The sequence below is a fragment of the Chenopodium quinoa genome, unplaced genomic scaffold (genome assembly GCF_001683475.1).
Source record: "Chenopodium quinoa cultivar QQ74 unplaced genomic scaffold, ASM168347v1, whole genome shotgun sequence".
In the NCBI taxonomy this organism is placed as follows: domain Eukaryota; kingdom Viridiplantae; phylum Streptophyta; class Magnoliopsida; order Caryophyllales; family Amaranthaceae; genus Chenopodium; species Chenopodium quinoa.
In genome coordinates this window covers 1,978,414-1,994,566 of record NW_018742630.1, presented here as the reverse complement: position 1 = coordinate 1,994,566, position 16,153 = coordinate 1,978,414, and the positions used below count along the sequence as shown (strand labels likewise).

Below are 16,153 nucleotides of genomic sequence, written 5' to 3'. Positions count from 1 at the left end.
AAGATTGAAGACGTGAAGTGATTTTTTTAAAGTTTTGTTTGGAAGACAGGGGGGTTGAAATTGGGGGGAGTTATCAATTATGAATTGATTTAATCATTTAAGGCGTGTTTAGATGAGGGATAATAAAAGTCAAACCAAGAAAAATGAAGGCGAGTGTATTCAAGAGTGGGCTTAAACTTGTTTATATAGTAGCTGGGTGATGGCCCAGAATAGACAGTACAGTAATACAATGCAAGAGTTAATGTTTATTAGTGCTACGTATTAGTGTTGTCAATTGATTCGATTACATAATGGGTGGGTTTGATTTGATGTTCTAGTAAAATGTTTTTATTTTCAAAGTCGAAAAATAAATATGACGTATTTATTTTGAAACAGAGGTAGTATACAAAAGTGTATTATTAAGTTATATTATTTTTTAATACGTAATTAAAGGTATTGATAGTCTAAAACACAAATTAAAAATCGTGTAAATAGAAATAGACATTTACAGGATGGAGTATGGAGGGAGTACAATATATCAACACATGAATATATGAATATATGGACACAAGGATGTACTACACTAGCTACTTAAATTCCATTACTCCGTATTTCCTTTTTGTTAGGTGTATGTTTCATACTTTGCTTCATGTGAGTTCCAAACATAATCTCCTAGACACATTGATGTTTGAAACACCAAGTAATCATCAATAGTACTAAACTCAAAGGAAAGTGGACAAAAACATGAAAAAACATGCCCTTAAATTAGTTAATTACTTTTATTATACTTCACTCTTTTCTAAGCTTTTCAAAAGATGAGCAACCTCAAAATATTAGTATTTCCCTCAAGAAAACTATTATATCTTATGAAAACAAACAAATCCTTACATGCTAGATAAAAATAGGGATCGGGATTCTCTCTAGTCATTCAATTGTTCAATTAGTGGTGAACAAATTTGAATTGTAAGACATATTAATGACCTAGTTATTGTTATCAATATCAATTTGTTAATGTCGCGCTAGATACCATTATGATATATTTGAAAAGGACTAACTAACATAATAATTGCATGAGGGAGCACTAAAAGTCTAAAACTAAATCGAATATGACTAGATACCCTATTTGGCTCATTGACTAAGATAACTATAGGAGAAACAATAGAAAAGAGTTACAACAGATTAAATGTGTTACGACCTTCAATTTTTTTTAAAACACAATACTAATAATATCTATATTTTTATAATAAAAGTTAATAATTTAAACTCTTTCAAGAATTTGAATGATCTAAGTTATTATCTAAAAGAAAAAACCTTTCCACAAAAATCAAAATCCATATTATTTTTCAGACGAATGTAAAATATTCATAATAGAGAGTGCAACAGCAGACAACTGAAAAATACGATTATTTTGTTGTGTCAAAGGAGACACACCAACATCTTCAAACCCATCTTCACAAGTTGTTGAAGCTTCCATCACCGAGCTTACTTTCACGTTGGCATCGACGAATCGTTGTGCTCAAAAATCAGTTACCGCCTCACTTAACGTAGAGAGCGAATCTGAGTAAAGTTCCAAGCAATCCTTCAACACACCCTTGAATTTTTTACTAACCTTCTTGTTTGGGTCCAATTTAGTCCAATTGGGCCTAAGCACTAAATGATCCAATTAAAAGCCCAAGGTCAAGGTTCAACTCTCCACTTGTGCTAAAGTCAAAGGTCAGCCCATAAAGCAAACCAATTGGGCTAAGGCCCAACCTCTCCATGTATGATGAGGTATAAAAGTCATCAATATTGATTCATTCAGAGATTATTCATTCATAAGATGATTCATTCATAGATTCATATGTTCATTCATATATTCTGATATATTCCATAAAAGCCTCAAGCAACAAACTCTCTTGCATAGTGTCCTCTTCTTACACATTGTACTGACTTTAGCATCGGAGGGGCCTTCCTCGGCAACACCCCCGAGGCTAGTTTACGTGTGTTTACTGTGCAGGAAACCTTCGGCCTAACATAACTTGGACCGAATCCAGCCTTCTCCATTTCAGCGGACCTTCGGCAAGGTCCCATTGTTTTCACCTGAAACAATTTGGCGCCGTCTGTGGGGAAGACTTTCAAAAATCTTTAAGCCAAATTCCTAACCAAGATCATCTTGCAATTATCTTAGCAGCAATGGCTAAGAACCGCAAGAGAAAAAGCCTCCGTCAAGGAGCGGGCGAAAAGCCTAAAACCCCTACACCATCACCCTCGCCGGACCGGAACTCTCCCAAGGGTGCCGGCTCGGGGGGAGGATCATACAAGGAGGATTCCCTATCTCCCGTAATTCATGACTCTCATTATAGGCCGGGTCACTCTCGGTCTAGCAGGGGTGAGTCCGATCATAGGACACATTCAGTGTCCCAAAGCCAACCATCGGCTGCGCGCCCTCATTCCCACACTCGGCCGAGGACCCCTTTGACGGGGCCCAGCTCGGAAGAGGTGGCAAGAGCGCTGGCAGTACTCATGGAGGCGATGAGGGCACAAAATATGCCACCACCTCGTGATCGAACTCCTCCGCATACCCGGCATCAGCGGAGGAAGTTAGACCATGATGGTGGGAAGCTTCCTTCCTTCCGGGAACTGGAAGAGTGGGAGGAGGATTCCTGGAAAAATGAAAAACAGAGGAAAAAGAACCCTCAATTTTTAAAAGGATCCTCATCCTCAAGACCAGAAGCGCATAAGAGCAGCAGCTCAGCTTCTCGGCCAGAATCTACTCACCGAGAACCTGAGACTGTTCGCAGAAGCGTCCTTGACCGACTCGGCGGCAAGGAACCGAGCGTGCGCAGTCGCCTCTCGTTCCCTGCAGCCGAGGCCCAGACTTCCCAGCCAGGGACGAAAACCACTCCTACCTCTCTAAGAGGGCGGAGCGCGGTCCCTTCGGCCAGGAACAAGGGCAAGGCCGTAATGCTACCCGCCAGTTCACCATTCGAGCAATGGATACTGGAAGAGCGCGTACCCACGGTTAAAATACCGTCGCACATCACATATGACGAGACCACGGATCCGAAGGATCACGTGGCCTCGTATGAGACTCATATGCATCTTTGCCCCAGATCCGAGGCGACTTGGTGCAAATATTTCCCAACCACTCTCAAGGGGGTCGCGCAAGTGTGGATCTCCAAGGGAGTAAGGCAAGGCTCCGTAACAGGGTGGGATGATCTGTCCTCCAAGTTCAGGAGCAAGTTTTCCACGGCAAACCGCCGAGAGAAGACTACCGCAGAGCTCATGAGTCTGCAACAGGGGGAAACCGAAAGCCTCCGAGACTACCTGACCCGTTTCAGTAACGAGTCATCAAGCGTCTCCCAGCTGGACCAGGGGCTAGCCGTTTTCGCAATGCAGAATGGCCTTCAGCCAGGAAAGTTCCTAGACTTCATGGTCATGCATACCCCGCAGACCTTGGAGGAAGCTCTTAATGCTTCGGATAAGTTCATCCGAGCCGAAGAATGGAACAAAGCGAAAACCCAACCTCAATTCGGGGGAGGGAAACAGAAGCAAATACCCTTGTCTGAAGGCCAAGGCCATAAGGCAAAGGGAAAGTCAAAGGCCCCGGAGCAATCTTTGGCCATCGACCCAAAGAAGGAAAGATCTGCCTCATACACAGGCAGATACGAGTCCTACACTCCGCTCTCTCTTCCACGCGCCAAAATTTACAGCGTGACGAAGGAGGAGCAGAGTTACCGAAAGCCGAGACCACTCCCAGAGTGGTATCAGCAAAAAAATAAAAATCAGTGGTGCGAGTTCCACGAGTCTTCGGGACACAACACTGAGGAGTGTATCCAACTGAAGGACCAGATAGAGGACATGGTCCGGAAGGGATACTTGAAAAAATACATCGCGGATCACCGCGAGAAAAAAGAATCCGAGAGGTCAGCCAAGGACCCTCGGCAGGACCTCGACTTCCTCCGGAAAAACAGTAAAAAGTCGGAGGGGAAATTCCCTCCGATCAATGTTATCTCGGGAGGAATATACTCTCGGAGGGAGCACAAGCGCCACCTTAGAGCTTTGACTCACCAGGTGAACAACGCTGACATTCAATCTCCCCAGTCGCCGGTGCCGAACATGACGTTCACAGCCGCCGACTGCCGGGGGATTACGTTCCCTCACGAGGATCCGTTGGTGATCATCGCCACGGTGGCCAACCACGACGTCAGTAAGGTCCTTGTTGACGGTGGCAGTGGAGCAAACATTCTGTTTCGAAAGGCCTACAATCAAATTAAGCTGAAGCCCAAGCACCTTACGCCGGTACCCTACCCGGTATCCGGGTTCAATGGGGCTTCAACTTATCCAGATGGGAAGGTGACACTTCCTGTCACCATCGGTTGCGATGAGGCAGCCCGGAACGTCATGATTGAATTTTTGGTCATCGACGCTCCTTCAGTGTGCAACGTGATTTTGGGGAGACCCATAATTCACGAGATCCAAGGGGTCGTCTCAACTTATCATCAGCTGATGATTTACGTCTCAGACGCCGGCTTCCCCGAAAGGATACAGGGCAACCAAAAGGACGCCCGAAGGTGCAACTACCTCAAGCCATCCAGTAGTCGCCCAGATGACGACAAGGATGAGGAGGAGAAAGAAAAAGAAAGAGAGCCAAGCACAAAAAAGCCAAAAGGCCTAAATGCTTCGGCCCAAGGATCTGTGCCCAGAGAAAAAGGGCCCGAAAGGGAAAAGGCTAGCTCTTCAGCTGAGCCGCAAGACTCAGAGAGCCAGCCGAAGAACAAAAAGACGGGGACACCTGCTGACATTGGCAGCAGGCCAGATTCTGAAGAGTCCAGTCCATCGGCAATGGACATGGACCAGACTGAAACAGTTGAGTTGGCCGAAGGAGACGGTGAGAAATGTGTAGCAATCGGGATGGACCTTGATCCGAACACCCGTTGTGAACTTATTCAGCTCCTTCGGGACAACAGAGATGTGTTTGCTTTCTCGGCAGCTGATATGCCCGGGATAAGTTCAGACCTCATCTCCCATAAGCTTAATGTTGACCCGACGTGTCGACCAGTTAAGCAAAAGAAGCGGAATTACTCCGCCAATAAGAACCGAGACATCGCAGCCGAGGTCAAAAAATTATTGGAGGCAGGATTCATCGAACCTTGCCAATATCCAGAATGGCTGGCAAATGTGGTGATGGTTCAGAAGCCCAATGATACCTGGAGGATGTGCGTTGACTTCACGGACCTAAATAAGGCTTGTCCAAAGGATTTCTATCCCTTGCCGAGGATCGATCAGCTAGTTGATTCGACAAGTGGCCATGCCTTGCTTAGTTTCATGGACGCATTCTCGGGGTATCATCAGATCTTTATGCACCCCGACGATCGAGCAAAGACAGCATTCGTCACGAACGCTGGGGTGTACAATTACAAAATGATGCTCTTCGGATTGAAGAATGCGGGGGCAACCTATCAAAGGCTGGTGGATCAAGTTTTCGCCGATCAAAAGGGCCGAAACATGGAAGTCTATGTTGACGATTCGATCGTCAAAAGCAAAAAACTAGAGGACCATGTAAAGGACCTGGCTGAAACTTTCGCCACCTTGAGAAAGCATCAAATGAAGCTGAATCCGAAGAAGTGTGTCTTCGGCGTGAAGTCAGGGAAATTCCTTGGGTTCATGGTCAGCAAAAGGGGGATTGATGCCAATCCCTCTAAAGTCAAAGCGGCGCTCGACCTTCCTGAGCCGAAAACGAAGCGGGATGTTCACCGGCTCACCGAAAGAATGGCAGCCCTCTCGAGGTTCATTTCCAGAGCTTCGGATAAGGGGTTACCTTTCTTCAAAGCCCTGAAACTCCCGAAAACAAAAGAGCTTGTTTGGGAGGAAGAGCAAAAAGACGCCTTTAAACAGCTTCGGGAGCATCTGGCTCAACTCCCAACACTGGCTAGCCCAGCTGAAGGAGAAACTTTGTACCTATATGTGGCCGTTAGCCCAGCCACCATCAGCGCAGTATTGCTGAAGGAAGAGAGTAAGAGTCAGCAACCGATCTACTTCGTCAGTTATACACTGACGGATGCCGAGACTCGCTATCCTCTACTCGAGAAAGTTGCTTTCGCGGTAGTAGTAGCTGCTCGGAAGCTGAGGCCCTATTTTGATTGCCATCAGATAGTGGTCTTAACTGATCAGCCGTTGGAAAAAGTTCTCGGCAAGGTTGAAAAATCTGGTAGGCTAGCCAAGTGGGCTTTTGAGCTCACCGAATTCAGCATCAGCTACCGTCCGAGGGCTGCCATTAAGGCTCAAGCTCTAGCGGATTTCTTGGCCGAGTGCTCATACCAAGAAGCGCTAGACAGTGAAAAGAAAGTCTGGACCGTGTTTACGGATGGATCTTCCACCGAAAACGGTTCAGGGGCAGGAGTAGTGATAACTTCTCCCGAAGGCAAATCCTTTGAGTATGCACTAAAGTTTTCTTTTAAGGCCTCGAACAATGAAGTCGAGTATGAGGCAGCAATCGCCGGCCTAAAATTGTGCATCTCCTTGGAAGCCGATCATGTCTGCTTAAAAACAGACTCTCAGCTAGTTGCATATCAGATCAGTGGCAGCTACGAGGCCAAAGAGCCCTCCATGATAGCTTATCTTGCCAAGATCAAATCAGTCATTGCAGAGCTGAAAACTTTTGAGGTTCAGCTGATCCCAAGGGGTCAGAATACTCAAGCCGATGCACTCTCCAAACTTGCTAGTTCATCTTTTACCGAGCTGAACAAATCTGTATATGTAGAAGTGCGTCGAGAGAGAAGTGTCGACGAAGCACCTGAAGTGTGCTGCGCTGACCCAGAGCCTAGTTGGATGGACCCCATCCTAGCTTTCAAGCTTCGGGGAGAAACTCCTGAAGATAAAGCTTTGTCCTCCAAGATGAAGAGAACCAGCTCTAGGTTCATTGTCTTCAGGGGGGAACTTCTGAAAAAGTCCTTCTCAGCCCCATTGCTGAAATGCGTGTGACCAACAGATGCAAATTATATCCTACGGGAGATTCACCTCGGCATCTGTGGGAACCACATTGGGGGAAGAACCTTAGCCCACAAGGCATTGAGGGCTGGATATTACTGGCCCACCATGATCGCAGATGCTAAGGAGCTGGTTCGGAAATGCGAAAAATGTCAAAAATACGCTCCAGTTATCCATCAGCCAGCAAGGGATCTTCAGCCGATCCTTAATCCACTCCCGTTTGCCCAATGGGGACTGGATATACTGGGACCATTTCCAGAGGCTGTATACCAGAAAAAATGGCTGATAGTTGGTGTCGACTACTTCAGTAAATGGATCGAGGCCGAAGCAGCCTCGAACATTACAGAGCAAACTGTCAGAAAATTTATCTGGCAGAATATCATCACTCGCTTTGGCATCCCGAGAGTATTTGTCTTCGATCATGGGAGGCAATTTGATAACTTACCGCTGAAGCGGTATACAGATCAGTTCGGCATCAGACTGGCATATTCAGCGGTATGCCACCCGCAAAGTAACGGACAAGCCGAAGCTGCAAATAAACAGATCTTAAATGCCCTCAAGAAGAGGGTGGAAGATCAAAAGTCCAAATGGCTAGAGGAGCTCCCTGGAACCCTTTGGTCCCTTCGGACAACTGAAAAAGAGGCAACGGGCCACTCACCTTTTGAACTGGTGTATGGTGCCGAAGCCGTCCTTCCAGTGGAAATTGGCTCGGAGAGCCTTCGAGTGCACCACTTCTCGGCTGAGAATGAGCGACTGATGAGGGAATCTCTCGATTTCCTCGACGAAGTAAGAGACTCAGCCCGAGATAGAATGGCCGCCTATAAGCAGAGAATCAGTAAATTTAATAACCGAAGGGTCCATGTAAGGCCTCTCAAAATTGGAGACCTTGTCCTTCGGAATGCTGCTGCAGTTCAGAAAGGCCGAATCCATGGGAAACTCTCAGCCGCATGGGAAGGACCTTATGAAATTTATGATGAGCTTCAGCCAGGGACATACTGACTTCGGCAGTTGGATGGAACTGAGTTGAAAAATCACTGGAACGCTGATGTACTGAAAAAATACCATGTGTGAACCCTTCGGGGCAGAACAATCTTTGTAAGTACATTTTGAACTAATGAAAGGCCTTGGAGCCGTCATTTTGAACTTTTTATCCTTTCAAAATTTTCTTTGTTCTATCTACTCTTTAAGGGTTTTTTATTCAGCCTCGTCTGAAACCTTCGCCTTCGGGTAACTGGGTTTCAGATTGCTGACAAAACTCGTCTTTTTAAAGAACACTGGTCTTTCAGCTGAAGTCAAACTTCAGTAAGACTTGTTCTCCAAAGACATGAGTCCATGGACAATTCTGGGATATTGCCTTAACTGAGCCTCGTATCCCAGTGAGCCATTATCCGAAACATTGCCTTAAGTTGGCCCTGTGTTTCGGGTATCCATTTTTCAAAGATAGACAGAAAATCAAGGATAACAACAACAGTTGAAATTTTTTATATCAGCCTCGTCTGAAACCTTCGCCTTCGGGTAACTGGGTTTCAGATTGCTGACAAAACTCGTCTTTTTAAAGAACACTGGTCTTTCAGCTGAAGTCAAACTTCAGTAAGACTTGTTCTCCAAAGACATGAGTCCATGGACAATTCTGGGATATTGCCTTAACTGAGCCTTGTATCCCAGAGAGCCATTATCCGAAACATTGCCTTAAGTTGGCCCTGTGCTTCGGATATGCGTCTTTTTAAAGAACACTGGTCTTTCAGCTGAAGTCAAACTTCAGTAAGACTTGTTCTCCAAAGACATGAGTCCATGGACAATTCTGGGATATTGCCTTAACTGAGCCTTGTATCCCAGAGAGCCATTATCCGAAACATTGCCTTAAGTTGGCCCTGTGTTTCGGATATGCGTCTTTTTAAAGAACACTGGTCTTTCAGCTGAAGTCAAACTTCAGTAAGACTTGTTCTCCAAAGACATTAGTCCATGGACAATTCTGGGATATTGCCTTAACTGAGCCTTGTATCCCAGAAAGCCATTATTCAAAACATTGCCTTCAGTTGGCCCTGTGTTTCGGATATGCGTCTTTTTAAAGAACACTGGTCTTTCAGCTGAAGTCAAACTTCAGTAAGACTTGTTCTCCAAAGACATTAGTCCATGGACAATTCTGGGATATTGCCTTAACTGAGCCTTGTATCCCAGAAAGCCATTATTCGAAACATTGCCTTCAGTTGGCCCTGTGTTTCGGATATCCAACTTTCAGATGAAGTCAATCTTCAGTAAGACTTGTATCCCAGAAGCATTGCCTTTAGTTGGCCTTGTGTTTCGGATACCCAATTTGAAGAAGTGAAGAAATTGCTTATTCAGCTGAAGTCATACTTCAATTTCTGGGGGGCAAGAAGCACTCTCAGTGCAAGTATGTACGGCAGAATTGAAGAAACAGAAACAATAAAGCATTCCAAAACAAAGCAACTGAAGAAAAGAGCATCAGATTAATAATTCATGCTCAGAAATTGAGCTACAAGTTCAATTAAACTGTATCGGCAGCCGCCCACAAGCGGAAAATAACAGCTGCCGAAATACGTACATAAGCAAAAAAAAATAAACTGCTGTACGACAAGGCAAGCTGAAGCAAAAAACAAGGCAAAAAATTCAGAAAGCGGCAAGTCTAAAATTAAGCACATGATGAACCGCAAGATTCTGAAGACGACTGCCCGAGTTCCTATGCTTCAGCCTGAGGATCAGACTGATCAGCGTTGAGCCCCATGGTGGCCTCAGCCCCAGCAGCAGAAGAGGCGGGCTTTGCACTCTGCCGAGCCTCCCTTTCCTTCTGTTCAGCTTCCAACTCCATTCTCTCAGCTTCCTCTTCGGCTTCCTCAGCCTTAAGAATTTCAGCTTCGACTGGAGTTGCATACTTCATATGAGGGTCTTCGGGATTCTGGACCCATTCAGCACATTTAGACCAGTTCAGCTTCGGTTCAGCATGAAGGCAGACTCTTCGGCATACTCTGAACCCGTTTCTGAAACCCATCTCATATTCCTCTGTGGTATAGACACGGACTTTGAGTAGAGCCTCAGCATCAGCCAGCTTCTTCTGGGTCTCCTCCAAGTCTTCCTTGGATTTCTTCAGCTCATCAGCGAGCTTGGAGGAGGAACCTTTCAGCTCATTCAGCTCCTGCTGAACTTGGGAAGCCTTTGTCTGGGCTTGGGCCACTTCAACTTTTTGGATCATCAGTTGATCCTTAGCCTCATGGAGTTTAGCTCTCTGAGCTTCGGCAGTAGCAGCAGCCTCTGAGAGTTGGACATCTTTGGCCTGGAGCTGCTCTTCAGCAGCCATTCGGCTGGCTTCAAGAGCCTCTAGACGTTGCTGCACTTCAGCTTGTGCAGCAGCTCCTTCCTGAATACGACTCTCAACAGCAGCCTTGAATTTGGAGACGTCCAGTCCCATATGCTCCTGGAGGAATTTTTCCCCTTCCATCAGTGGGGGAAAAACTTCCTTCTCCATAGCGTCGCAGAAGGTTTTGAGGGCTTCAGCAGCTCTTTTCTCATACTCCTCACCCTTCTGCTGCTTCTCTTCAGCTGCTGCTTGCTTCAGCTTAGCAAGCTTTAATTCCTCTTCAGCTACCTTCTTGTCGTGCACAGCAGCGTCTACCCTATCTTGTAGGGTATCTATCAGCTCTACAGTGAGAGTCTGATTGTGCACGAACTGAAAACAGGAAGACAAAAAAAAAATATAATAATAAATAAAAAAAAATAGAGCTGAATTTCAGAGGAAATGAAGGCAAGGAAAATTACCTGCATCATCAGCAGTTGGTTAGACCTGGCTTGGTCAGGAACTGATCTGCTGGATTCGCCCATCCCAGCAGTGGCCTTCAGCGACCAGATCCTTGCCCTATCTACTTCGGACATGCCAGCAAAATCGCCGAAGTAGGCTGCAGCTCCTTCTCAGTTCTGACCCCATATGAGGTCCCAGATGTGGTCTGGGATTGGAATTCGGGGGGCCGAGAAACCCATTTCTCCAGATTGCAGAGTCTGGAAGGAAGGGAAGGATGACGATAGAGCTTGATTAGCTTTGGATGGCTCAGCATCATCCTTCTCAGAGGAGTCAATTACTATGACCTCCTCTTCTTCAGGGGTGAGGGCGAAAGCCTCAACCTCTCTTGCGATGTCTGTCGTGAAGCCCTCAGCACTGGACATCACGACATCCTTGTTTTCGTGCTCAGCAGCACTCTCCTTAATTTCTTCTTGGACCGCTCCCTTAGATTCGGGAGTTCTCTGATCCACCTCCATCTCAGGAGGTGGCGGAGGGGTCTTTTGAGGTGATTGGGGTGGTGGCTGGGGAACCCTCGGCGATCCATTGCCTTCCTCGGGTTCCCTTATTGCAACGCCGATGGTCATCGACCTCCGCTGAAAGTCATGAGGGCCGATGATGGCCATCCTTCGGCGCCTTTTCAGAAGGGGCTGCTCGTCCATATCTGAGTCTGAAGACTCTCCTTGTATTTGGTCTTCGGGACGAACATGAGCTTTCCCTTCTCTATGTCTGTTACTCTCTTCAGACTGTAACAGACAGGGGGGAGGAAGAATGTGAGTAAAAAAAAAAAAAAAAAAAAAAAAAAAAAAAAAAAAAAAAGAAAAGAAAAAAGAAAGACAAAGTTAAGTCTGAAAACTCACCGAGGTCTTCAGCAACGCCTCGTCTTCTTCAGCTGCTCTAGCTGCAGCTTCTGCTTCAGCAGCTCTGGAGGACCCTTCTCCTCCTTCGCAAGCTTCGAGAACCCGTGCAACCTCTTCGGCTGTACGGGCAGCTTCAGCTTCTTCGTCCAGCAGCTGAAACCAGGGGTCTCTCTTCTTCCACCAAGGCTTCTGCCTCTGATACAGAGCAACAACCTCAATTTGGAAGTGGGAAGAGTCTAGATGAACTTCCCTATGCCTCGGCTCAGTGATAGACGGGGCCCGTTCAGTTACAACTCGTTCTCGGTTGACACCAAGACGAGCGTAGTTAATGCCAACGTTGGTCTCGTCCCGCTCTGAAAAAGGAAAGGGGAAAGGTTAGTTCAGATAGGTTAGCACAGCATGAAAAAGCGAAGCGAGAGAAGAAAAAGAGATAGTTAAAAAGCCTCGGCCCCAGCCGAAGAAGCTTACCATCCTTAAACTTTCGGCTGAGGCCAACAGCTGCTAGCATGTTCTCTTGGAAAACGTAATGCGTATCGGGGAGCCAAGTCTCCGGGATATGCTGCATTCGGCCACTGCCCCCCCGGTTCGGCAGCTTGCCGAAGATATGTTGCTGATCAAGGTTCGGATCCACCCCGTTATCTGCGGGGGGACCTAGACTTCCCATTTCGGGATCAGGCTCAGCGAGGTACCGGGGAGCGCTGAAGACGCAAGGGTGGCCCGGATCTGTGGGTGCCCTAACCCAAATCCATTGACCTCTCCAGTCCTTGTCTGAAGAGTCGTTTGGCCACATGGTTAGGTATTGGGGCCGGGACTCAATCCGGTACCACCCAGAACCATGGCTTCCGTGCCCACTTTGAATATTTGGCACTAGCCGATGGAGCTTTTTGAAGCAGTGCAGGTTCGGCACATACTTGAAGAACTTGCAGACCCATAAGTATGTCATCACCCTTCGGATGCTGGTGGGAGTTAACTGACATAGAGAGATGTTGTAATGGATCAGCAAGTCTCGGACGAATACGTCCAAAGGGAACCTCAGCCCGTACTGAAGCTGTCTTGTGTACACCCCCACATACCCCGGGGGTGGACGATGGATTCTATCGGATGCCGAGGGCATTCGGCACCAATACCCATCAGCTTCAAAAATGCCGTAATGCAACTCAATTTGCTCGGCAAATCGATATTGATCGGCATTCTCCACCCACCATGGGTAGGGGCGGTTCTTTATCATGGCCGAAGCAACTTCGGCATTCTCCCATTCTGAAAACCCGGGGAGGATATCCCAAAGGACAGCGGGAACTTCATCATCCCGTCCAGAAGCGCTCGGCTCCTCCGTTCTCTAAGAGGAGCCGAGGAAAGGGGAGTCGCCCTAATCCCTTCAGCAGGGTCAGACTCTGGACTTTGTCCATTCCAGGTCCCAATCCTGTTCCTAGGATCGGGAATCGGCCTTGCTCTTCTTGGAGCACGGGCTCTACCTCTAACTCCTCTTGCCATTGATTATTTCGAAGAAAAAGTCGAAAGAAAAGGGGAAGGAGTTCGAATTCGAAGAAAAATAAACTGAAATCAAAGGAATTTACCTTAATCTGAAGCGAAAGTTGCCGATTTACGAGTTCGTAGTGGCAAGTCTCAGTTTCTAAGCTTAATGCTCGGGGAATTTGCGAAGTTTTGATGCGGGTTCTTGGTTTCTCTCTCGAGAATTCTGGGTTTGTGTTGGTGAATAAGTGAGGAGAGATGACGCGCCTCTGTTTATATCTCCAGTAATGGGATACGAGGAGTCTGCGTTTTAATTTCTCTTAAATACTCCACTAAGTAACCGTTAAACACATGATCTTGTGATTAAACTGCCCATTATCCGTCCAACTTCCACAATCATCTGCCTTAACCGTCGTTATCTCATTAATTACGGTTTAAATTCAAATTTTTGGATTAATTAAATCATTTACTTCCCTCCTTTTCTGAATTAAATCAAACCCGACCCGTCATCCTTCCAAATCGGGTCTAGGGGGCAAGTTGTTTGGGTCCAATTTAGTCCAATTGGGCCTAAGCACTAAATGATCCAATTAAAAGCCCAAGGTCAAGGTTCAACTCTCCACTTGTGCTAAAGTCAAAGGTCAGCCCACAAAGCAAGCCAATTGGGCTAAGGCCCAACCTCTCCATGTATGATGAGGTATAAAAGCCATCAATATTGATTCATTCAGAGATTATTCATTCATAAGATGATTCATTCATAGATTCATATGTTCATTCATATATTCTGATATATTCCATAAAAGCCTCAAGCAACAAACTCTCTTGCATAGTGTCCTCTTCTTACACATTGTACTGACTTTAGCATCGGAGGGGCCTTCCTCGGCAACACCCCCGAGGCTAGTTTACGTGTGTTTACTGTGCAGGAAACCTTCGGCCTAACATAACTTGGACCGAATCCAGCCTTCTCCATTTCAGCGGACCTTCGGCAAGGTCCCATTGTTTTCACCCGAAACACTTCTTGTCCTGCAAGAGTTGTTTAATTGAACATCGAGTGTCCGTAACGTTATGTTTGATCAACGTGATGGAGATTAGGCCTAGGCGGGTCGTGTTAGCACAATGGCTAGAGGGGGCAGATTGGAGGGCATAGACACAAAATTTGTAGTTGATGTTAGGGTCGTTTTTCGACGAGTTTTTGCATGTTTGGTTGATGAGATTGCTAGCTTTGGTAGCAATGAAGAGGAGGACAAGGGTGAAGAAGAGAATGTAGGGAGAATTCATGGTTTTCATTACAATGTTTTTTTAGTTAGTTGTATGATTATTATTATTTAGTGTATTAGAAGGATTTATAAAGGGTGCTAAAAGACCTATTGGCCCTTTTTGGTTTGTTGCTTGGGTGTGTTGCTTGTTTTGGTAGCGTGACCAATGCGCCTCTATTGAAGTTAGGAAGCCCACATTATTGAATTGGTTGTACAAGTGTACAATTATTATGAGGCATGATTACAAAATAAATTCATTAAGAAGAACGGTTTATGATTGAAACTGACAACACTATATCCGATTATCGGAATTGAATTATACAATAAAACATCTGATAAGTATAGCTAGATTAGGGTAGTATTTTAATAAATTTAAACAACTTAAATAAATAAAATTTCAAAACGTTTTGCTTGAGCCGGACTCACCGTGAGTCCAATTTATCTGACATTAATAATCTAATATCTAACATTAGTAATTTAATATATGTCATTAATAATTTAATATCTGACATTAATAATTTAATATCTAACATTAGTAATATAATATCTGACATAAGTAATAGTATCTGACATTAGTAATTTAATATCTGACATCAATAATCTAATATCTGACATCAATAATCTAATATCTAACATCAATAATCTAATATCTGACATTTTTTTTTTCATTTTTTGAAGCAATCGAACCTCAATTCTCCCTCAAATGCCATCACTTTAAATCGCAATCAGCACTATCATCTTCCTCCTCTTCTACGGCTCCACCCTCACAAGTCACAACAGCCCAACCCTCCGATAAAGTGGCAAAATCCAATTTCAAATCTTCTGTCCCTTCGTAAAATTCAGCGAAGTCATCGAGGCATCGTCATTCTCCAATAATACATATTGTTGATAATCTGATCAACTGGGGATTGAATAACAACTTTGAGCTTCGATCAATTTGGAAAGGATTTGTTTTTCTTCATTGGAAACCAAAATTTGAAATTCGTCGAGAAGAATAGAATTGAAATTGGAGTTGAGGGAAAGAGGGGAAATCATTCATGAGAGCGAAAGAGAGAGAAAAATCGAGGAGAGAGAGTAAGGAGATTAAATACCATAGATAATTATTTCCATGGTGAAAGTCATCCATGAGAGACTTTCATTCTACTCACGTTGAGTCCGTTCTACGCAAATTTTTTCCATAAAATTTACCCAAAAAAAATAAAATAAAACTCTATAAATTCATTCAAAATCAAGCATTAAATTATTGAACATGAATCGAAGCCAATAAGAAAGTAACAACAAAAGAGTTGCTTGTTGTAGGGAATTTTTCAAACTCAACCTTTTGAACCCCACTGTGTTCATGCTTTTAAGCATGGTGGCGCTCCAAGGGAAGGAAGCTAGAGATAGAAGAGTCGCCAACAAGTTTTAGAAACTTGTAAACCGGTCACGGTTGTGAAGGTTACACCCCATTCACGATCACGGAGGTCGCTAACTCTATAGTGGTTCGGAACCATGACTGGATATTCAGAGATGATGGTATGAATCCAACCTAAAAAAGATTGAACTCGCCCTAAACGACCTCTACTTAATTCTTATGATATTCATGTGCGCTTTCCGATCAACATACATACATCAAGTTAGCCCTAAATCTGTTTAATCTACGTTGGTTGATTATTAATGCACAATCAAATCTATTATTTGTGATCACTTGAATTAAAATTATATTAAGCCTAAAATCAAATTATCAATTATCTTATTAGGCGTGATTTCAAGAACAAATTCCCTTTAAACCTGCAAAAAGTGCGTGATCAAGCAATAACAATCAATCATGAATAATCAAGCAACATATAATTAAT

At 44.8% G+C, this 16,153-nt stretch overlaps 1 pseudogene; it reads right to left on the bottom strand.

Moving 5' to 3' along the window:
* Window positions 1-1,315: 1,315 nt before the first annotated feature.
* LOC110721763 lies at window positions 1,316-14,540 on the bottom strand (annotated as a pseudogene).
* Between the last annotated feature and the right edge of the window lie 1,613 nt (window positions 14,541-16,153).